Here is a 23,442-nt window from a genome sequence, read left to right as displayed (position 1 = left end):
TGTTGTGTGCAAAGAAAGTCCTTGCTCCCAGATTTAATTTCCCACCACCCTCTATCAACACTAGAGATGCAAGAATTGTCTTTCATTGTTCAGGTAAAGAGAATGACTGGCTAAGAGTGAGAGAGTGAGTATGTGTCCCTCTGAGACAGAAGAGATTGTCCTATCTCCTTGAGAATCAGCGTTTTCTGCAATAGCCACATAACATTGTTAGATCCTCATGTCTTGCAGTAAATTCTTTCCTCTGTTTCCATTTTTTGTAAAGGAGGAAAATGAATGGAAAATAACTATAGTAAGTGACTGACATTTAGATAACAGCTCAGCTGTTAAAAACCACTAACATTGCCTAACTCAAGTCTTTGTGATCTTGCTTTGCCAAACATTCCATGCATGTCCAAGTCTGTTTACAGAATTTATGTTCTATTAAGCTTTAACAGGCAACCACAAATGTAAGATTTGTTCTAATTTGAATATTTGGCTTTTGACACCTCTTTTACATTTTTAAACATGTTTTAATTATGAAGCCATGTATGCAGTAAAAAATCTGGAAGTCTTTAGTCTTTCAGGAAAAAGTGCAGGATTGCAAAGGATTAGGGCAATGGGATTATATGAATAGCTTTGATTAAACCTGTGTAAATTGCTCACTGACTTTTAAATTGCAATCTGTGTCCTATGTTTGTAGGTCCATTCTGACCCTGATATATACTGTCTTTGAAATGGAAATCTTCAGTTGTTACCTCTAGATAGCTTTAATGGCTTGACTGCCCATTCTGAATTCCTTTGAAATGTTTAATTTGAATCATAAACTATCCCTGCAAACAACCTCATAATTTTGTTAGAAATCATGTCTCTTTTGAAATGAGCTTCTGTTTATAGACCTGTTTGATGGGTTGCTTTGGTGTGGGGAATACCTTAAACCTTTTAGCTTTTGTATCTGGTAAACTTACTACTTAAACTTACTATGCAGTGATTTAGTAACTCATTAAAATAAATTTATTTCTGCAATAAAATCCATTACTTTAAAAAAGAGTATCTCTCTAAATTTTTTTTGTCTGCACATATATTTCTTTTGAAATTACTACCAAATTCACAGAATCACACAGAATGGTCAAGGTTGGAAGGGACATCTGGAAGCCATCTTGTTTAGCTCCTTGCTAAAGCAGGGACAAGAAAAATCCTACACAAAATAGCATAGCCAAGAAAAAACTAATATTCATATATTTGACATGCTAAAGTGTGAGCTAATTATCTAGGTATTTTGTTTCTATGAAATAACACAACAGAGAAAAACAAACTAAATATAACATAGGAAAAAGATAAAATTTCCAAGTTGATTGTTATTGCTATTATTATGATTATGTGGGAAAGCTACATTATAGTCCAGTGAAACACTGAGCTGGTACACATCCTTCACCTGTATCCAGAGACTGACTTAAAACTCCCAAGCAACAAAGAGTACTGACAAATTTTGGAATAAATGTTTTGGATTTCTAGCTCTCTCAGCTAGTGTCCTTTCCAATTGAAGCATGGCATAAAGGTTGTTAGAGACAGAATATTAAAATGCCCTTTTTGGTTATTATTTTACCTTTTTAAATTTTTTTTTCTAGGATTTGGAACTGTTATCATATTAATTAAATAAATAAAAATTAAAATACTGATTAGAATTATATTAAACTGTTTGCACCATAGCACTTTGTTCTGTTGGAAAGGGCTACTCACTTAAATATAAAATGTTTCTGAAAAACTTAACTATTAAATTGTAATAATTCTACTGACTTGCTCATCAGATTTATACACAAAGTACTAATGTTTTTAAAATCCATGATTATTTGATCCACTGGTCTTCCTTATTCCAGATATTTCAAGAGTTTAATAGAAAATTCTAAGAACCTAGCACCACTTTGTAGAAAAAATACTGATTACTTCAACAGGCAATGATTAGGCAAAGGATATGAAAGAAAGAAAAAGTGTTCCTGCAGTTTATGTGTTCTCTGACACAACTTCATTACTATGGACAAGTTGTGTAGCTCCTCACTACAAACCCTAGCTTTAAAAAGTTCATGTTGAGGCCATCATGCCAAATGTACCTGATTTACAGCCATGCTTATTAAAATCTGTAATAAAAATTCCATACAAGAAAAAATACATGAAGTTATTGTAAAGGGAATATTTGTTACCTTGGTAGCAAATAAAATCTGTATTACTATTGTGTATTTTATTTTCATTGAGGAATTGAATCCTTTTCAATTATTGTGTGGGATGGGAAAGTAGTAAACAAGGTTGTAAATCTCTGGAATTTGTTTCATGGTAATAGTACATTAAGCAGGCAACTGGTATTCTCCATGCATTGAAGTAGAACTACTATGACTCACTACTTTATAATTATGTGAGGATTATTAACACAACAGGAGAAGTAAATTGGCTACTCAGCACGAGTATCACTCTGTGTCTTATCTAATTGCATATATCCTAGGTTAGCCGAGCTAGTCGGATCTCCCATTGTGCTTGGAATTGAGAGATATACATAAAAATCGTAATAATTTACAAGGTAAAGTTGATGTTGAAAATTATAGAGATTCTCAAAGGATTATTTAAATTGTTTGATATTTTTAATATATTTTTGTGTGACAGTTTGTTCAAAAAGCATCATAGCAAGTAAAATTAAAAAATGTCCCAAACAAACAACAAAACAAACCCACCAAAACACAACAAAATAAAACACAACACTCTATAGGATCTAATTGAAATACCACTCTTATGTATGTTAGATGGGAAATAAGTTTGTCCAGGTGAATGAAAATGCAAACCAGTACTGAAATATTAATATATCTATATCTCCTCTGGCTAGCTGCTAAAATCTTACGGAGTCACAATGAGCTGATAGCTTTCAAAAAAAAATACACTTTTTAGAGGATGTGTGTGCATGTGTATATTAAATAAATACAAAAACTTGTTCTGGTAAGATATTGATATTGCTTGCTGTAGTTTTTAGGAAAGTAATGATACTGTCTAAAACATTTCACAAATTAGAAACATGTAAGTGATAGAAAAGCACTAATATTTAAAGAAAAATGCTTCTAAATGGTGTGAACTCCTTCTCTGGTCCTGGAAACACCAATGTATAAAAAAAATCATTTGTTGAGTAGTCTTTCAAATAGCTTCCAGGAATAATGTACACATGTGCATAAAAATATGATCTATGTAGAGACTTGCCTGTGGAAACAGAAGTTGTCCTGCTGGTTTTAATGACTTCATATACAAATGATCAATTTAAGGATCAACATGGCTGTGAATGTAGAGATAATATGAATTAATATTGATATTATGATATGAATAATTTTTCTGGCATATAGTTTCGTCTAAATCCTGAAAGGAGCTCACCTGAAGGGCTATATATGTAAAAGAGTCTTTTAAGAGCAAGTGTCTATAATCTATCTCAGTTTTAATCACAACTGGAAATAATTCTAATGTCCCTTGGCTAACTAAATTTAGTATAATAAACATATAATGAAAATGAAATAAAGGCAAATATTTTGTGTATGTGCACTGGTGTACATTTTCACTTTCATTCTTTTAGGAGCAATAAAATCTCAAACACCCTGCTTATAAAACTTCATCAGTGGTCTATATACACAGCCAAATCCAGAGCATTTCCATCTGCAGCATCAAAGACAGGAAAATATCACAAATACATAGCTACATTATGATTTTTACTAAAATAATAATTTTGGTTACTCTACATTTTATGCAGTTTCTTTTTCCATTTCCATGGCAGTGTTTAAGAGTGGAACTTCTATAGGGATTAGGGGGTTAATTCCGGCAGGCAGTCATTGTCCTCCTACTTCTGGTGTATGGGCCAGGCTTGAGTGGAAGAAAGCCCAAAAGAAGCCTAGAAAGAAGGAGGCTTCTGATGTGAAGCGTTGAATTAAAAGCATTGTCAACCTAGAAGCGTTGAATTAAAACACCTAACATTATATATGAAAACAGAAAAATATCATTTTATTCAGGATAACTGTCATATGTGAAAAATAAAATACATTTGTCAAAACATGTTTTGAGGAACTTTAGCTGTGCTATTTTGTGTAGGATTTAGTTGACTTTCCTCAGAGCAGACCACATGGTGTGTGTTCTATATTTGCTGTTAACTCACGGGTACTTTAATCATAGCAGAGAGGAGCTTGTCCAGCATCAAGGCATTTCCTGTTCCTCATGCTGCCCTGCCAGGACGTGGGCTGGAGGTGCAGAAGAAGTGGGGAGGGACAACAGCTGAGACAGACGATTAGCGTTTGGGCTCACCGTGGCCATGCCGTCTGGCATGCTGCTTGGAAGTAAAACCGAGCAAAAGGAGTAACGGGCGACGTTTGGGATGGCATTTGTCTCTCCAAGTAACCATTAGGTGTGATGGAGACCTGCTTTCCCAGACATAGCTGAATACCCGCCGGGACAGGCTGTACGTATATGTCTGTCCGGAACCCTATGGTGTGTGTGCGGGCAGGGCAGGGCAGGGCAGGGCTGTGCAGGCAGGGAGGACAGGACAGGGCAGGGCTGCGCAGGCAGGGCAGGGCAGGGCTGTGCAGGGCAGGGCAGGGCTGTGCAGGCAGAGAAGAGCAAGGCAGGGCAGGGCTGTGCAGAGCAGGGCAGGGCTGTGTAGGCAGGGCAGGACAGAGCAGGCAGGGCAGGGCAGGGCAGGGCAGGGCAGGGCAGGGCAGGGCAGGGCAAGGCTGTGCAGGCAGGGAGGACAGGACAGGGCAGAGCTGTGCAGGCAGGGAGGACAGGACAGGGCAGGGCTGTGCAGGCAGGGCAGGGCAGGGCAGGGCAAGGCTGTGCAGGCAGGGAGGACAGGGCAGGGCAGAGCTGTGCAGGCAGGGAGGACAGGACAGGGCCGGGCAGGGCAGGGCCGGGCAGGGCAGGGCAGGGCAGGGCAGGGCAGGGCAGGGTAGGGCAGGGCAGGGCAAGGCTGTGCAGGCAGGGAGGACAGGGCAGGGCAGGGCAGGGCAGGGCAGGGCAGGGCAGGGAGGACAGGGCAGGACAGGGCAGAGCTGTGCAGGCAGGGCAGGGCAGGGCAGGGCAGGGCTGTGCAGGGCAGGGCAGGGCAGGGCAGGGCTGTGCAGGCAGGGAGGACAGGACAGGGCCGGGCAGGGCAGGGCAGGGCAGGGCAGGGCAGGGCAGGGCAAGGCTGTGCAGGCAGGGAGGACAGGACAGGGCAGAGCTGTGCAGGCAGAGCTGTGCAGGCAGGGCAGGGCAGGGCAGGGCAGGCGGGCCCGGCCCTGCCGAGCGAGGCCCTGCCCTCGCAGCCCAGCCCCGGGGCTCTGTCCCGGCCCCGCGGTGCCGCCAGGCCCGGGCCCGCCGCAGGCCGTGCCCACACCCAGCCTGGAGCCCCGGGCTGGCCTTGCAGTGGCCGAGTGACCGCAGGGCCCGCCTGGGGGAAGGGCCCAGGACGGCCAAAGGGTATTTAAACCAAAGGGTATTGAAACCAAAGGGTGTTTAAACCAAAGGGTATTGAAACCAAAGGGTGTTTAAACCAAAGGGTATTTAAACCAAAGCCTGCAGCAAGCACACGGCCTGACCCCACTTCCTCTTGGAGATTTTATCAGCTGAACACCACTGGAACCAGCACTGGTAGTTAATATCTGTTCTTTTCTACATCTTTTCTGTCTTTTCCCCTTTATTCCTTTTCTAATCCCCCCTTGTCCAATTTTTGTAGTAACTCAAGATCAGATGGCTTAGAGTTTGCTAAGTTGAATGGGCTAAATTAATGCTTTGAGAAGTGTTTTTTGGTGATTGAATGCTGCTCTGCAGTTTTGCTTAAGTCCTCCGATTTTCCAAAGTTGCCTGTAAAGGTTTGTGATGTTGTTTTCGCCTCTTGAGAATATCTTGTCACTGTTTCCCCTGTGCATCTAAATAAGAGTACCTGGACAGCTGTAAGCCCTTCTAAAAGTCCCTTTGAACAAGTTTTTTGACTCGTTATACCTGTGCACCCATGGGACGTGGTGAATTCATTCCTTGTTTTTCCTCTGCTTTTGTGCACAGCTTTCTCTACCTATTAAGCTGTTTATCCCACAGTGTTACTACAGATCTGCTTGCTCTTCAGCACAATTTTACTACATTATGACTGAATTTTTAGATAATTTCTTTGGATCTGCTGGTGTAAATTCTTTCAGGACTCTGATTATTCAGAATAAATGAAATATCTCAGTGGTTTATAGATGGACAAATATTTCTCCAAAGTTTGATAGCTGAATACCAGATAATAACAGATTGTTGCCACAAAGGAATTGGTTGCTGCATTTTGGGAGGCCTGGAGATAAAAGGGGGTTTTGCAGTTCAGTCATGAGAATGTTCACTCTATTCTCTTTACACCTTGAACCATTCAGGTACATTTCCCTGTCTTTTAAATGTTTTTTTAACACTTTCTGTCGTGCTGGATATCATCATTCAACAGGAGGGAAATGTTTAATTCTTCTATTTTTTTACTCCGATGTAGATTTACCCAGTAATGAATTTCAACAGTATGAAGAGCTTGATGCAATGACAGGTTTACTATTAAGAAAAGATGACATAAAAAAACCCCAACAATTTCAAAGATAATTTTCTTCAGTAGGTATACATTGTAGATTAAAAAGTCTACATTTTTAATTAATGACAATGTGTATATTATTAGTTTTAGAAATATAATTTTTTTACTAAATATATCCTTCGCATAAGAGAGATTACACAACTACCATAAGACAGATACAATACCTATAAAAGAGTCTGAATTTTCCTTCTAAAATAAAAATTGAATTCAGATGGAAAAATAATAAGAAAAAAGAACTGATTCTCCTATGTAACTAATACATCTAATGAGCATTTAGAAGGTATGGGTTTATATATTGAAGAGATTATGCTTTGTTTCTCTTTCTGTTGTCAGTAACAGAATCCAGAAGTGAGAAAAATGTATTTAACTGTAAGGGTTTTACAGTATTTTCAAAGTTCTTGTATTTATTTCCCTTATGGGAAAAAATAAAAAAAGATTAAAAAAAGAAAAAAAAAGAAAAAAGCCTACACAATTAGTTTTATTTGAAATTACTCTTCAGGCTTTTCAAATGTATTTCTTACAGAGCTGTCCTCTTGTAGTAGTAATTTTGTCCTGAATGGGGCATTTATCTGATTTTGCATCTTCATCAATTGCTCCAGATAAGCATATTCCCAGGGACAAATTCAAAAGCACTAATGCAGCTTTATCTGTTTGAAATGTTCTGCTCTATCATCAATATTCACTGAACAGTAGGACCAAAGATGTGGTGTTTTTCAACAAATAATACCCAGTTTTTATTCAACTCTCACAAGAAAGCTATACTTCTGGCTCTCAAAAATATCACAGAATACGCTTCTGGGCAGCTAAAAAGAAATAAACTAAACCAATAAAATAACATAACTCTGTCCTACATCCGGAAAACCCAATAACATATTTTATTTGCATGAATCTCTGAATATATCATACAATAATGGAGCCATAACAGAAAAAAAGCTTTGTAGAAGTCTTGCAGGTTCTGCCAGTATTTTGCTGCTTTGCTCACAGATTTTTGCAAAGTTTTGTTTTCCTCTGATAACCTCCTGCAATGTAACTTTCTTATTCTTTTTCTCATGTGTTCCTTATTTTGATCAACAGCTCTACTTTGTAGGCCTTTTGTTCAGGAGAGAAGACCAGCCCTATCTGTTCAAGGGAGACTGGAATCCAGCTGTGACTTTTACTATCTGTTTGTGCAGGGAGGACTTTTACTACCACTGGCTTACATGTTTCTTTCTCCTGAAATGCTTCTTTCATCTCCAGCCCAGTGAAGTGCTTAAGCACAATGTAGCAGGTGCATTTGAAACTGACCAAAATCATGAATAAGATTCAAAAGGAAGTGCAAACTTCTATGATGACTTAGCGATGTTTTCTGATAATTTTTTCCCTCTTATTTTCCCAATAATTCCTTGACTTTTTTTAGACTACTACTACTTTCATGAAGTTATTTTTTATAAGCTCAGGCTCTTGCATTTGAATGGTAACAGTCAGTTCAGAACCCATTACTTCATACATGAATTCATAATTTGTTTTGCCTGAGTTTGCCTATGTTAGGAGTATAGTGTTCAGATCAAGGTCAGAAAAGGATCATGAACATGACTTGCCTATGACTTCTAACAATAACACAATTTCTTGATTGTGTCTGTATTTAACTGAAGAAATGTGAATAAACTCTGACGAGAATTCATCCACATTAGAACAAAAACTGCAGTGAAGACTTTCTATTAGATAAAATATTGTTTCTAACAGGTACAGCATCATTTGCTATGTTTGATAAATTGATTGATATGTAAGATTTATATCTGTATACATGAATAAAGTTCTTTTTCTGACTATACCAAGTCCTTTCCTGATAGCCATGGGGTAGCTGCACACCTATCAATCTAAAAATTCTAATGCATTGTCAAACTATCTTCTACTTCTTTTCCAGAAAATAATTGTTTTAATTTAGGGTTTTTTATTGTTTTCTTACCTCAGCTTTCCACTCCTATACCTGCATCAGCTTCTTAAATACAAAAATATAATGGTTTGGGGGTGAAAGTATTATAAAAAAGATTAATTAAGTAAATTTGTAATCCTCTTTCTACTTTTTATTAGTTTACTTGTTTATTAATGTAATTGTTCTGTTTTTTGTAGCACACATGATAACACGAAGTTACACAGCAGAGGATAAGGTGAACTGTAGTGCAGAAATGAGGAACAGGAACCAACAAACAAGAAAAAGTTAGAAATGTTCTTGAAAAGTATTTACCACACAGAAACTAAAATGTTTCAGTTAACTGAGAGAATACACTGCACAGATATTTCTGAGTTTTGTTTCTTGATCTAAGCCAAGACTTATATTCACATTTTCTCCTTACAGGTAGCATACTAAAAGTTTAGTATTATAACATGCACAGCAAACACAGAGCTATGAAACTAGTTACACTTTTCCCACACTGGAGAGCACACAGGATTTATTAGTTGTATCTTTTTCCAGATGTTTGAACAGTAAATTAGCAAATGACAGCAAAACAGAGTAACAGAATAATGCTGCATGGTCAATACAGTCCTCATACAAATGTATTTCAATTTTAAAAGTGCATTTTAACCAAAGTTTCACTCAGATAAGAAAGTTCAAATTGGATTATGCTTTTCTTAAAAAATAATTTTTCTCTGAAATCTGCTTTGCCTGTTGACACTGCCAATATAAATTTCTCTCCTGCACACAATTTTGGCAGGTTCAAAATTAATTTTGATGGCTTGCTCAAATACACATTAAGGCATTTAATAGGGAAAGGAGGTAACTTAATTTGTATAATTGTATTTAAAGGGGTAACAAAAGTGATGGTCCTATAAAATTTGAATCAAGGTTATGGGTCTGAATTGCAAAATTAGCCAACCTTGAATGAGCTGTAATCTGCATGCTGCCCTTTAGCTGGTGCAGCTGAACAGGTTCAGAATTCTATATCATTGGGAAGTATGTAATGAAGATCACGGAACCAGTTTTAAAATAAACTCTGACAAACAAAGGAATCCTTGGAATGATAAATGGTTAACTGCTTGATGTCAGACTGGCAATCATCCGTCCTTTCTCGTCTAATTTTTATGACTTTGTAATCTTGGCCCTCACACCATCTACAGGAAAAGGACAATGTCATTGCTAAATGATCAAATTTAAATTTGTTTAATTAATTAAACATACATTTAATTTAATTTTTAATTTTTAAAACTTTAATTATATGTTTAATTTCCTAAAAGCAATAAGACTGTTGCTCTTTTTGCCTTCCTTAACCTGAAATTTTTGCTACTTACCAAACAAGACAAAATACTGTTCCAAGAAGCTCTTGGTGTTATTATTCAGTTAATTTCTATTCTCTGTCACACTGCTTGCTAAGTTTTTTTTTTCTTTCTGTGTTGACCTGACAGCTATAAACACACAAGACCTAAGAATACAAAGGAAGCTGGATTTTTCCTTAAAAAACAAAGGAGAATAAGAGATGCACCTGCACAGGAAAAATCTATCTTTTGCCTCACGAAATAAATTATTCAATGCATTGACTGTATCACCATTTTTTATCTAGTGCAATGGAAAAATTTTCTTCTTTTACTTACTATTGATTTAGTTATGTGTCATAAAGCTTTGGAGTTGAATTAACTTTCAGTAGAGCAGGGTAATCTGTGTGAGCAGGTGACAATATTCCTGTGTAGTCCATCCCCTGAAATTCTTGTTCTATAATGATAAGCTACAAATAGAGAATTAAAAAGCTCACAGAGAGTCCTGTTAAGTTCTGCATGCTTCTGTAGACAGGGATTGCAGTAGTTGGTCTGGTACTGTCCATATAGACTGATAAAGGCTCCCACCAGCAAACCCTGCCTTCTCTTGCTATTGACCTCTTTGGCGTGCTCAGCTGCCTGCTCATCAGGCTTCCATCTCCAGCTTCCCTTTTCAGTTGACTGTGTTTGTAACCAAAAACTTCATTTCAACCTGGTCATGGCCCAGTCAGGGCATGTTTATTCCAGCTGGACATCCTTGCCTGTCAGAATTCATTCGCATCCTATTGCATTTCAAATGGTATTTATCTGTAAGAGATGTTTGCCCCTTTGATGTTTATATTATATCCTTTTCTGCCCTTACTCTAAAGCTGCGCTTTACTCCTAATAGTGCTAGGTCTCATTAATTTTAATCATATTGAAGGTAAAAATTCCTAATAGAAGTGTCTGAGGTTCTGTGCTGTGAATAGCATGTGTGTCTTGTTCTGATGCTGTTACCTTTGCCTACTGTGCACCAGCATTTTTTTCATTTCTTTGAACAGGTATTATACTTATTGAGAAATCACATTGCAAGAGTGTAACAAATACTTTAAAAATATATCTATTTTAAAATACATTAGTTATTTTAAAACACAGAATCACAGAATATGCTGAGTTGGAAGGAACTCAAAAAGATCATCAAGTCCAACTCCTGGTCCTGCACAACCCCATCCCCAGAAATCATCCATGTGCCCAAGAACATTGTTCAAACTCTTCTTGAACTTTATCAGGCTGATGCTGTGACCACTTTCCTGGAAGCCCAGACACCCTCTCAGTGAAGAATCTTCTTCCCAATATCCAACCTACACCTCCACTGACACAAATTCAGGCCATTCCCTCAGGTCCTGTCGCTGGTCACCACAGAGAACAGATCAGTGCCTACGCCCCCTCTTCCTCTCATGAGGAAATTGTAACTGCACTGAGGTCTGTCCTCAGTCTCCTCCAGGCTGAACAGACTAAGGGGCCTCCACCAGTCCTCACAGAGCTTCCCCGAAGGCCCTTCACCATCTTTGTAGTCTCCTTTGGAACCTTTCTAAGAGTTTAATGCCTTTCTTATATTGCATTCTTATATTGCATTGCAAAACTGCACACAGGACTTGAGGTGGCCACTCCAGCTCAGAGCAGAGCAGGACAATCCCCTCCCTTGCCCAGCTGTGATGCTGTGCCTGATGCACCCCAGGACAGGGTTGGCCCTCCTGGCTGCCAGGGCACTGCTGACCCATGTTCAACTTGCCAGGACCCCCAGGTCCCTTTCCATGGCCCTGCTTACAGCACCTCATTCCCAGTCTGTCCATGCATCCAGGGCTGCCCTGTCCCAGATACAGAATCTAGCACTTTATCTTGTTGGACTTCAGATGGTTGATAATTGCCCAAACTCCTGCTTTGTCAAGGCCTCTCTTCATGGCCTACTTGGCCTTCAGGGAGTCAATAGCTCCTCCCAGTTTTGTATCATCTGTGAACCCAGTATCTCTTCCAGTTCCATGTCCAAGTCATCTATGAAGATGTTGAAGGGCAGAGGGCCGAGCATGGGGCCCTGTGGAACCCCAGTAGTGACAGGTCCCCAGTCTGATGTCACCCCATTCACTGTCACCCTTGTGCCTGACCCGTGACCCAGCTGCTCACCCACCCCATGATGTGTTTATCCAGCTGAGGCTGCACAGTAGGTCCAGAAGGATCCTGTGAGAGACAGTGTTGAAGGCTTTACTAAAATCCAAAGAGATCAGCTGGCTTCCCTTGATCAACCGGGCAGGTTACCTTGTCATAAAAGGAAATCAGGTTTGATAAGCAGGATTTTCCTCTCATGAAGCTCTGCTGGTTCTGACCAATTACTCTGTTGTCCTTCAGGTCTTTTTCAGTAACCCCAGAATAATTTTCTTCATAACTTTTCCAGGCACTGAAGTGAGACTGACAGGCCTGTAGTTTGTAGAAGTTTTTATAAAATTAGTTTAACACTGAATTAGAATATATGAATTTCTGAAAGTTAATTTTACAGGAACTTTATATATGACATGAAGCATTACTATGGTTTCATATATATTTAATTTTTTCCCAGGTATCTTCAAACCAGATTTGTTTTAAGGAAGAAGGAATGTAAGCAGTTATTTTCAGTGCTAGTTTTAAGGAATCTCAAAACTCATGGAGAAAAATGTATTTTCTTAAGCAGACAACACAACTCAGCAAAGCATACATGAGACAGAATCTTACAGAAAACCCTATGAAGTAAACTTTAGAATGCAGAGACCTATGCTGATCTGTGCTTCAGACTTTCTTTCTCTAACCTAAGCAACATCATATTGAGAAGGACTGCTACGTGAGGGTGCAGTCAATTTAGTTAAGCAAGAGGTCTTAGTAAACTCTAAAAAAACACTTAGTACTTAGTTTCTGCTGCAGTCTCATTTCTTCCCTACCTCTTGAGCAAGGTAGATGCGAGCACTAATTAAAATTATTTGTCTGTCTTTTTCTGGTTAAAAGGTGATTTACAAAACTGTGAAACAAACAGCTGGTCTTGATCCAAGCAGATCAGTGAGTTTTCAGGCTTGCATCATGAATACAAAGGCCCACATATCAGACTCTCAGCTAAAGCAGTACAGCATTTTTATAAAATTACCAGTAACTTAAGTTACCAGTAATTTATCATCATTAGTGGGATAAGTGGCACTCTTGTATTTTTAATAAAAAAACCAAACCAACACTTGACTTCCATAAGCTGCCTACAGTCCTTAATTTTTGTGAAGTACTGATATTGCAAGTCAGAAACTTCTATAACAGAGGTAAACTCTGGGGCCTCTAATGAAAAAGAAAATGTTCTCACTTATCCTCAAAACAATGGAAATACATTGTTTATGTTTGGACAGACATTTCCCATCCCATCTCTTTTGCTCCAGACCCTTGAGTTGCACAGGCTAGCAAAGTAGGGTAATATCAGAAATAGTAAGAGGAAAATAATATTAATTCATCCTTTTTATAAGAGCCAAAATAAAATTTCAAGAGTTTGCAATGTGGAATAACAGAGGTTCAACTTTCATTGGAAGGTGGAGGCCTAAAGCTGCTGTATAAGTGGCTCCATATTCGTGCATTTATATACAGGACTTCTAAGCTCATTCTAGAATCATAGAGGCTGAACTGGAAAAAAACAGGTCACCAAAATTAGATTTAATGTATTTTCTTTTTTTTCCTTGATGCTTACTTTTTCAGTGTTATTCTCATGTAAACGTGTTTTTGTAGGGGGCTGTGTTCCATAAATTTACATTTTTAGTTGTTATTCATTACTTCAAATGCTCACAAAAGTTTTAACCCTCTTCTTTGTGAATTCTACATTTACTTTGAATCCAGGCTTATTTGCATATCCTGGTGGGTATCAGAGTACATTTAAGGAGAGAATTTGTGAGTAGTTTAGGAACTTGCTAATAGCTTTCCACATCTGGAGAAAATTTTCATACCTTGAGGGATTGCATGGATGATGGAGGGACCTAGTAAAGATGGAAAGTGGTTTTCGTAAGTGCAGCTCAGTGACTGTGGGACACAAGAGCCCTCCTCTAACCACCTGTTAGACTTGTAGGTACTGAGGGAGATGGTGGCTTTGCTTCACCAGCACTCCTGACTTTGCTCAAATACCTAAATTTTCTGTTATCGTAGATTTAAAACTGATCTTTTACTGATCTTTGAGTCTTGTGTTAGTTTGTTTTTTCTGAGGGAGCTTGAGATGTTTGTGGAAAGTAATCTAGCTTGTTATGGTCTACAACCATTACTGAATCACAAACCACAGAAATCAATACCCCGAACCTGAGGGAAAATAACACAGACTTGCATTAAAATGCACAAAACATGCACATTTTAGTGTTACCTTTGCTCCAAAGTGAATTTGCTTTTGCTAGCTTATCATACTAGCTTTTTTCCCTCCTAGTGTGCCCCCAGCCCAACGTGGTTGTTGGTTGTGGCTAGAGCTCAAGAAAGTGTAAAACCAAAAGCAGTAATTGCATGCAGGGGTGGGGGCAGAACCCTGAACATAATGGATAAAAATGGTTCTGTGATCCCTTAAAGGGGGACAAACACTTCAGTTGCTGATTGGCAGTAGAAACAAACCTTTGCCCTGAAAACAGAATCAAACCCTGTTGCCTGGCAGACATATTAATTTCCTTCTCAGGGGAAAAGTAAATGGATTGCTCAGGAGTTCTATGCTGATAAAGCAACTAAGACACTCTAAAACTATTTGTTTTCAGGTTTCTGTTACATGTGATCAGGACATAAGGTTAGAAAGACATTTATTAACAAAGGCATTTATAAATTCTGCATTTTTGAATCAGAGACTTCTTTCTGTGTCTTCCACTGCAAATTCATCATCATACTAGGTATTAGCAAATTGCCCGTTGGATTATATTTTTAGTTCAGCATTAAAATATCTCTTTAGATTTTTGTAGCAGCAGGGATTTGCATTTCCATCTATTGCCCCCAAATAGTTTATTATCAAATGTACTTGCTATTAAATCTGGTAAATTTAAAGTTGTTCAAATTTTTCTACATTATAACCATCTTAATTTTTACATTTTTTGCAACTCTGTTATTAGGCAGATGGTTAGAGTCTTACTTCGTTGTAGATACACAGGAGTTCATTCTTCTTAAAAACTGAGTCCATTAGATAGCTATTTGCATTTTTTTTTTCTGAAAAACCAACTCACAACAAAAAACAACCCACATCATGCAGTACAGATAAGAAACCATTGCTGTTTCATCTACTATTAGTTTTGAACATATGATGCTACAGAACTATTGCAAAGTTTTTATAAATGACCACAGAATCTTCTTTCAGAGAGATTCCCCACAGCTTGCCTTTCAGATGATAACTTACCTGCTTTGTACAAAAGAATACTGCTCTCTAGTGGAATATGGGAAAAGATTCCATGACCTCACCACTTAGCTGCCTCTGCCTGCATTCTTAGCTTTTTGCAGATGAAAGGCAGCTTAGCTTTTTCCTAGAGTTATGACATGTTATGATATATGGCTACAATTACTGTGATACTATACTGTGAAGTGGCTTTTCTTTTGTAATCAAGGAAGATAATTTTTTTCCCTGCAAACTCCTCTGTAAATTGAAACCAGTGGTGGATTTTTCTTTTTGTTTTTCTTTTTTTTTCTTTCTATTTTTTTTTTTTTTTGAGAACATTGATGTCTATATCAAGAGTGTGGAACTAATAACTATTTAATTTAGAGGGCAACTCATAATAATTTAGCTGGCATAAGGTTAATTTGGAAATGATTAATAGCTACATTTCTACAGCTGGAAATTTTAATAATCTCTCTCTCTGGAATTTATAGTGATAATATTTTATATTCAGGATTTGCTTTCTGTTGTGATCATTGCCTCCTTTGGAGTGTGAAAGGTTTTCTGAAGCAGGGATCAAGTTGTACAAATCGTTCAATACATTCTGTCTGTCTCAGCGGGTGGGACACTATGAGAACACACACGCACGCACAAAATGTGGCGCTTTCAGTTTCCTTCCTCCAGGGCTAGCTGTAGATCTGTCATCTGTTTGGCTAGATGTGATGGGATCAGGACTCCTTTGACAGCATTAATCGCTATCACTACTCACAGCAAGCCTGCAAGCTAGTGAATTGACATGCTGGACATACTTAAAATAGGAATGTGGTTCAGGACCGAAACCTAGCTTGGAATGTGCTGTAAGTATGCATTCAAAACAGGCATCCACTGCTTTGAGGTATTACAATGTTAAACCTGGAGCCAGCTGTTTTCTGAAGATTTATTTTCAACATGTCTTGTCCCTTAGGCGCTGGAAACTAACTTAAAACATCATCTGCAAAGGAGCTGGTTAGCCAATGCCTGGAGTGCCTGGTTCTTGTTTTGTTTTCTGGAAATGGAGGCAGTCACACTAGGTTAATGCAGGAATTTTGCCAATAGTACCTCACTGAATAGTTGTTTAAGGCACTTAGTTTTCAGAATGAAAATAGAGGTGTATGAAGAGATCTGTAAATAAATAAAAGATTTTTTTCCTTAAAAGAAAGAAGTGAATTTCAACAGTTATAAACTTCATCCCCTCCACCTCCCCACCCCACTGAACCAAACTCAAAGAACCACAAAACACAGTAAACAAAAATAAAGGCCTCCTGAAGCAGACTAGGAAACTAAGCATAGGATGGTTGCATCAGAGGTTTTACTCCTTTCTTTTCTGAAGAGTGTCCTCACCATTCAAGTGGGGATTAGAAACTTAGAAATTTCTAAATACCAGTTTAGAAATTTGTGGGATGCCACAAGTCATTGGCAACTATATTGAAACCAACATATGAGAAGAATAGCTCCTCTTCTGAGAAACTCAGAGCATTTCAATTTGTTCTGATTTATACTGTTGACTAGTCATTAACAATTTCAAAAAATTTTCCCTAGCCACAGATCTCACCAATAGGAACAGTTTCCATATACACTTTATTCAGTAATGTGGTGTGTTTTATTCAGAGAAATCTGCTATGTTGCCATTACACCAAATTGGAGGTTTTCTCTTTTGTTTGGCAAACATAGATAGCTATTCATGACTATGAATTTCTGCTGCCATCTATCCTAGAAATTAATTCCTAAACTAGAATAAACTCTCCAAAATTTTGTAAATATATCATTGGAGTAGTTTAGGATGAAGAGATTATTGTCTTCTTTTACTGGCCAGGAGATTAAGGTAGAAAGAGTAGAAGATGAACTACTAAATTATATAAGATTTGCACTGGCACTGGGAACAGAATCCAGATGCTTGGATTCTGTTCCTCCTACTCCTGTGCATTAACTGGAGTATTATGCTTCTTTCCCTGGAGTATTTACAGTCATTCATTTCCATTGGTAATGGAGAGTTTTCCTGGAGGTGGGAGGAAAAACTATAAATGGAGAGTACAAACAAAACCATCTGGGACAGAGGAAAACAGAAGCAGAAATCATCTGCATAATCTGGTACAGTGATATAGAACAAATAATGAAGTACATACCCATAATATGAAAACTATCATGTGATAGTTTTAATGCATTTCAAAGCACATATAGCAGAGTGATCCTTGATAGTTCTCAGATGTCTTTAGCGCTCAAATTGCAGGACACAAAACACAGGTATTCATTCTGTGTCATGATGGCAATATTCAAGTTATACATCAAGGCTTTCACTTGTAGTAGGTGATAACAGAAGGAACAGAGGTTTCTCTTGAGCAAACATCCCATACATGGTGTTACTATTGGAAATGTGGTTTCTGATAGAGTGAGAAAAATTTCCTTCTGCTTCAATACAAAATATTGACATTTTCTTATTGGCTCATTAATTACCATTAATTAATTGGGATGGATGATTGTGAAGCACATTAAACATAATAAACACTATTTAAGTGCCAAGTAATATTGTTATTGATTTACAGTACCTTTTGCAAACATCAGGGTTTTACAGAATAAGAAAACCAATAATTAGTACAGCACATGTTGGTTTTATTTTTTAAAGTTGAATTATATGGGTAAATGACAAAATAGTTAGAGCGAAAAAATCTTTCAAGCCAACATTCAAAGGAAGTCAGGGAATTAGCTGTTCAGCTTTCATCTCAGAGAGTGCAATAAAATCAGAAACAGATGAGAAAAGCCACATTCCCTAGAATAGCACATAGTAAAGTTGATAGACGAGGTAATACATCAAAAAACTAATTATACGTTCAAGATGAACTTTGAAATGTCTTTAAGTAAAGAAGAACAGAATCAAAATAGCCTTCATCCACATATATCTCCTACTCTTATGGGTCATAACCCCTAGATATGCGCATGAAAACATTCCTTTTCATATGAATGTGCCTCATATCTAAGTCCATAAACTCTCATGTCTAAGTCCATAATTTCCACAGCACAAGCAATGAGTATGTACATCAGACACACATGTGGGGAAAAATACTTGGTGTTTCCAAAGCCAGGGACCGGAGATTGGACTTTCAGGACACATAAGAACCCTCTCAAAAGATGCAAGTGTTTGCTAATTTCTAACTTGCTTTTGTTTTTCTTCTTCATTCTTCCATCTGTCAGCTATCCTAAAATACTGTTGTATTAGCCATAAAGACCTTTACCAAATGCACAAGAATTTTCAGTGTGAATTTGGAAAAAGGAAATGCTGGAGATTTACATCCCATAGGGAGTAATTGTATAGGCTGAAGTGCTAAATTTTATCTGGAGATATCTACTTCAAAAGCATGTGTATATAGGAAACACTTTGATGTTACATCTGTCTTCTGTGACCTCTCATACTATTTCTTCACAATATTTAATATAATGACCTTACAGACTATTTTGAGCATCAGTATGACCTTGGGCAATGAAATATGAAGAATGAAAACAGACTACTACACAGTTATCAGACTGGATCTTGTATCCAGAACTATGTCTCCAAGGTTTCTTGAGTTCACATTAATGTTTTCAATTCAGGACAATTCAGGTGCTTTAGACCAGAATTGTTCTCAGAGCTCCTGAAAATTTCCAGATGACAAGTTTGGAGGCATGTGCTAAATTCAAATGAAACAGCAGATCCATTATCAAAGGAAGGAGCTTTTGACTGCCCCTTCATTGTAACATTATAATAACTTTACTCTTATTGTCAGTGCATCAGTATCTCCTGTCTAGCTTCTAAATAACATTTCTCAGAGGGGGAAAAGAAGAATACACAGGGAAAAGTGAAAGGAATGCAATAATGGAAGTACTAAAAAAGACAGGATTTGTCTTGGAATTTCCAGAGCTCATTAACCCCCAACTGTCTTGTTAAAAGCTGTCAGAATGGCATTTGGCATTAATATTGTGGTTAATACAGTGTTTAGAAGCTATACTGGCTTTCCTTATTGACTATGAGATGTACAAGATACAAAATTTGTAACTGTACAATGGAGATGGTATTTATATTGCATTTCTTATAGATTTATAATATTCTGTTGATAGGAAATGTGAGTCAGTAGTCTTAGATATTTCAGATATTTGTATCTGTAACCATGAGAAAGTGCAGACATGGCTGTGACGGGTAGGAAAAATGGATTGCTGTTTCATAAGTCCTGTGAAGTCCAAAGGAAGTGAATATTTAAGCAATATTCAATAAGGAATTACTAATCTTTTGTTATTTTAAGCAACCTATTACTAAAAATAAAAAATATCTTTCCATAGGTTTTTTTTTGATTTTTGGGGGGTTTTTTCCAGCTATTTGGGCTCGTAGGAGGAACTTACTATGCTGCTTACGATTTTTTTTCTTTGAGAAATGATTCTCAAACATCTAATACAGATGGCCTGAGGAAAGTCTACAAGAGAGCTGGAGGGGGGCTTTTCACAAGAGGATGTAGTGATAGACAAGGGGTAGTAACTTTAAACTGAAAGAGGATGAGTTTAGGTTGAATATTAGGGAGAAAATCTCTAATTGAGGATGGTGAGAAACTGGAATGAGTTGCCCAGAGAAATAGCGGATACCCCATCCCCTGCAGTGTTCAAGGCCATATTTAGATGGGGCTCTCAGCAATGTGGTCTATTGGAAGGTGTTCCTACCCATGGCAGGAGGGATGTTGGAACTCGATGACCTTTAAAATCACTTCCAACACAAAGTGATTCTGTGATTCTGTGAAAAACCCAGAAATTTTAAACATTTATTAGGGTAGGGGTGATGCTTCCAAATGAATATTAATCTCTGATCATAACTAATGCAAAAGATTCTAATAAATCCTGAGAGATAATGTTGGAGGAAATCTAAGCTTTTTCAGAGTTTGTCTAGCTTTTTCATTTGATTTTAAAAAGGGTATGATTCAGTCACAGAACAGAAGAATAACTAATACTAAAAGGGATGCTGTATGTTATATTTAATGCTGATCTGAAAGATTTTCCCACCTGAAAATTCAACCATTTAATGAGAAAATGAGAGTAAAATGATACTTACATATATTTATTTTGGTTCCTGTTCATAAAGCAAATTGCCAGATCTACATGAAGAACGTCTTCTATTGTTGAGATCAGTATAGAGAAATGTAGTAAAAATGTACTAAAACCCCTTGTCTTTTTCCTGTAGCTGCAACATTCCCTTGATTGTAATATGGGGAAAGGTAGAATAAGATACCAACACTTTATAGTGTTTCTAACTGTCAATTTCTGCACCAACTTTTAGTTGACGGTTAATTAATAGTCAAAACGCACACAGTTTAATCTCAAAATATAAATTTTCACTAATGGGACAAGACTTTACAAATGCCAGAGTCTGGTGGCAAGTTTTATCTAAAGGAGAAATTATCAGGGTTGCTGATTGTCTTCCTTGTACAGAATGGCATCAGATTTCCAGTCGTCTCGAAATCCCTTTTCTATTGCTTCTCTCAATCATGGTAATCAACTTTTAGTTCATACAAATGAAAAGCAGAAGGAAAATTCTAAATGGAAGGAGCAAAAATGGGAGTTGAGAAGTTTCTTACCAACTGGTTATGTTCTGTGAAACCCATCGTTTACATTATCTGAAGCTTTCCTGTGACTGGGTTTGCGTTATTATGATAATGTATTTCTAAGAAGCTAGGAGAAGTGCTTGATTTTTTACCTCAGAACCTAGAAGAAAAATCATAATTTTTGCACCACTGTAATTTCTGTACCACTGCAATTTCTGTTGTTTCAATCATTTGAAGCCAATGTGCAGAAAATGAAAGAACCTTTTGAATTACACTGGTAGTGGAACGTACCACAATGAGCTTTTAGGTATTATGGTATAGGTATTTCTAAAGATAGAAAGACTTTGATTTAATATGATATTATAAATATCTGCCACTGACTTCCAGACAAAGAAGGATCCTTACTTTACATCAGAATTTAGATTAAAAACCATTACTGAATTCAAAAGAGTTGAAGATCAGTAAACTTAGTCCCTTAGAAGCAAATAGAAGCCAATTTTTTTCCCTGAATGTTTTTACAAGATTCACTATTAAAGTTGCTGATTATTAAGAGTTAATTAAAACCCTCTTGATCTGCTGGTGAATATAATAACTGCTAAAACCATGAACAATTCATAGGTCATTTTGGAAGGCAAATTTCAGATCTCAGACTGTGTAATAAGTTAAAAAATGTCTCTAAACTTTAAACTTTCTGGTGAAAATTAACACTCCAAAGTTCTTTTATTTTTATTTTTATTTTTTACTTTATTGACAGAAGACCAATGTTCTTCTTTGGAAAAGGTTATAAAAGCTTTATAGGTGATACGTAGTCATCTGTGGAGGTGAATACATCTAACTCTGAAGACATGTCATATATCCACTATTACTTTTTGCGTTAAACTAATAAAAAGTAGGCACACCTTTGTGCATACATTTTAGAATATGCAGTGTGTGCTGACTGACACCAGAAAGCTTTACAACTTCAGTGTGTTCTATATTTCAGTCTACATATTATTACGTAATTGGCAAGATATTTCCTTCACTGTTTGCAGATCTTGTAAAATTTTACATAAAAAGTCTGTAATTTTTATCCCACTGTTTCTTGTTCCTGATTTTCCTCTGGCCATGCAATTGATTTATTTTTTTTTAAATGCTAGAAGAACTTCCCACTCTAAAAAGTTATTACATTTTAGTATTTGATATGTATGATTTATTGAAGATATGCAAGACCTATTAGCCATGATAGTCTGGACCATATAAGAAAAAAAGTTTAATCTTGTTTTATTCTTCTGTTTAGGTAAAATAATGTGGAAAATATGCCTAAACACAGAATTTATTTTCAAGATGCATCTGAATCATTCTGATTAATAGATGTTCTCCAAGTTTATGGACAGAATTGTATGGATTTCTTGCATGCAACTTTCAACCCTGTACATATTACTAGAGTATATTTTTATATGCTTGATTTACTGTTTCTTTGTATGAGCTCCTTCCCAGCTCTGTCAAGTGCACTCCAATATTGAATTCACTGTTAATATGGATGGATATTGCAAAATAGCCAGACCTCCTACTAGGTTAAATCAGTACTACAGCACTTTTACAAATATTTTCATATTAAGAATTACTTTTTTTTTTCTTTCCTTTATTTGTTTTTGTTTTGACAATTTGGTGACCCTGTTGAAGAAGACTCAAGTTTTTTACTCATTCTGTGTCCAAAGTCTGCAGATAAAATCATAATGGTAACACTATGTAGGAGTTGATAAATGTGCTGGTCTGTATTTCTGAGAGATTTAACGTCTTGACACATGACCTGCCCTGCTGACATTGTAATATGCTTTACATTATTTCAATAGATTAATAGTTTAAGGTTAAAAGCTCTAAAATGCTTAAGATGAATTTATCTAGGATGTACTGTGATGATCATGCTTTTGTTTAATCTGTACACAGCTATGATAATGCTGTAATTTCCAATATGCTGCTAATTTTGATGTCCTGTGCATGGTTTTACCTAGTTGTTCGGTACTGTGAAAATAAGAACCTGAGAAACAAACCGGCATATCTCAGAAAGCAGCTGTTTGCTGTTAGACAAATAACTTCAAAGATCTGCAGGGAAAAAAAAAGTTTGTTCCAGTTTTGTCATTGATTTTCCACATTGAATGCTTTGATAAGTAAATAATCTGTGTCCCAGGCTACAAATGGGATTATTGTCTCACACCTATCTTCTGGAGGATTGCTGTATTTCTAAATAATGTCAATCTGCCCAGGTACTGCAATGCTGAGAATGCAATCATTACAGAGAGAGAAAGATGCAGACATTTAAGGAGTTCCTTTTGGGTTCAAAATCCAAGGATAAGTAGAAAACTGTGGTATGTAGGACACTGATTTGGAGTTAAGAATAGAAAATACTCCTCTTGATTATGGCACCAATTTACAAACTTTGAGCAAGTTACTGAACCATCAGCACTTCTCAACCATGAAATTTGAATATTTCTCTTATGTAACTTACTTTGATATCTATGAATATAAGGAGTAATATAGGATATAGGCATTCATACTACAGTCATTTCAAATCAAATGGAATATGTGCTATACAGGACACTACCTAATAGTTCAATGTGGTTTAGAGGTAACTTTTATTTTAAAAAGTCATCATCTTATGCAAAACCTCTCTCAAAAAGACCAAAAAAGATATCAAAAAGACATTTGACTGCTCT

The sequence above is a fragment of the Melospiza melodia genome, chromosome Z, assembly GCF_035770615.1.
Source record: "Melospiza melodia melodia isolate bMelMel2 chromosome Z, bMelMel2.pri, whole genome shotgun sequence".
Taxonomy (NCBI): domain Eukaryota; kingdom Metazoa; phylum Chordata; class Aves; order Passeriformes; family Passerellidae; genus Melospiza; species Melospiza melodia.
The sequence above is the reverse complement of the archived record's forward strand: the minus strand, read 5'-3'. Positions refer to the sequence as shown.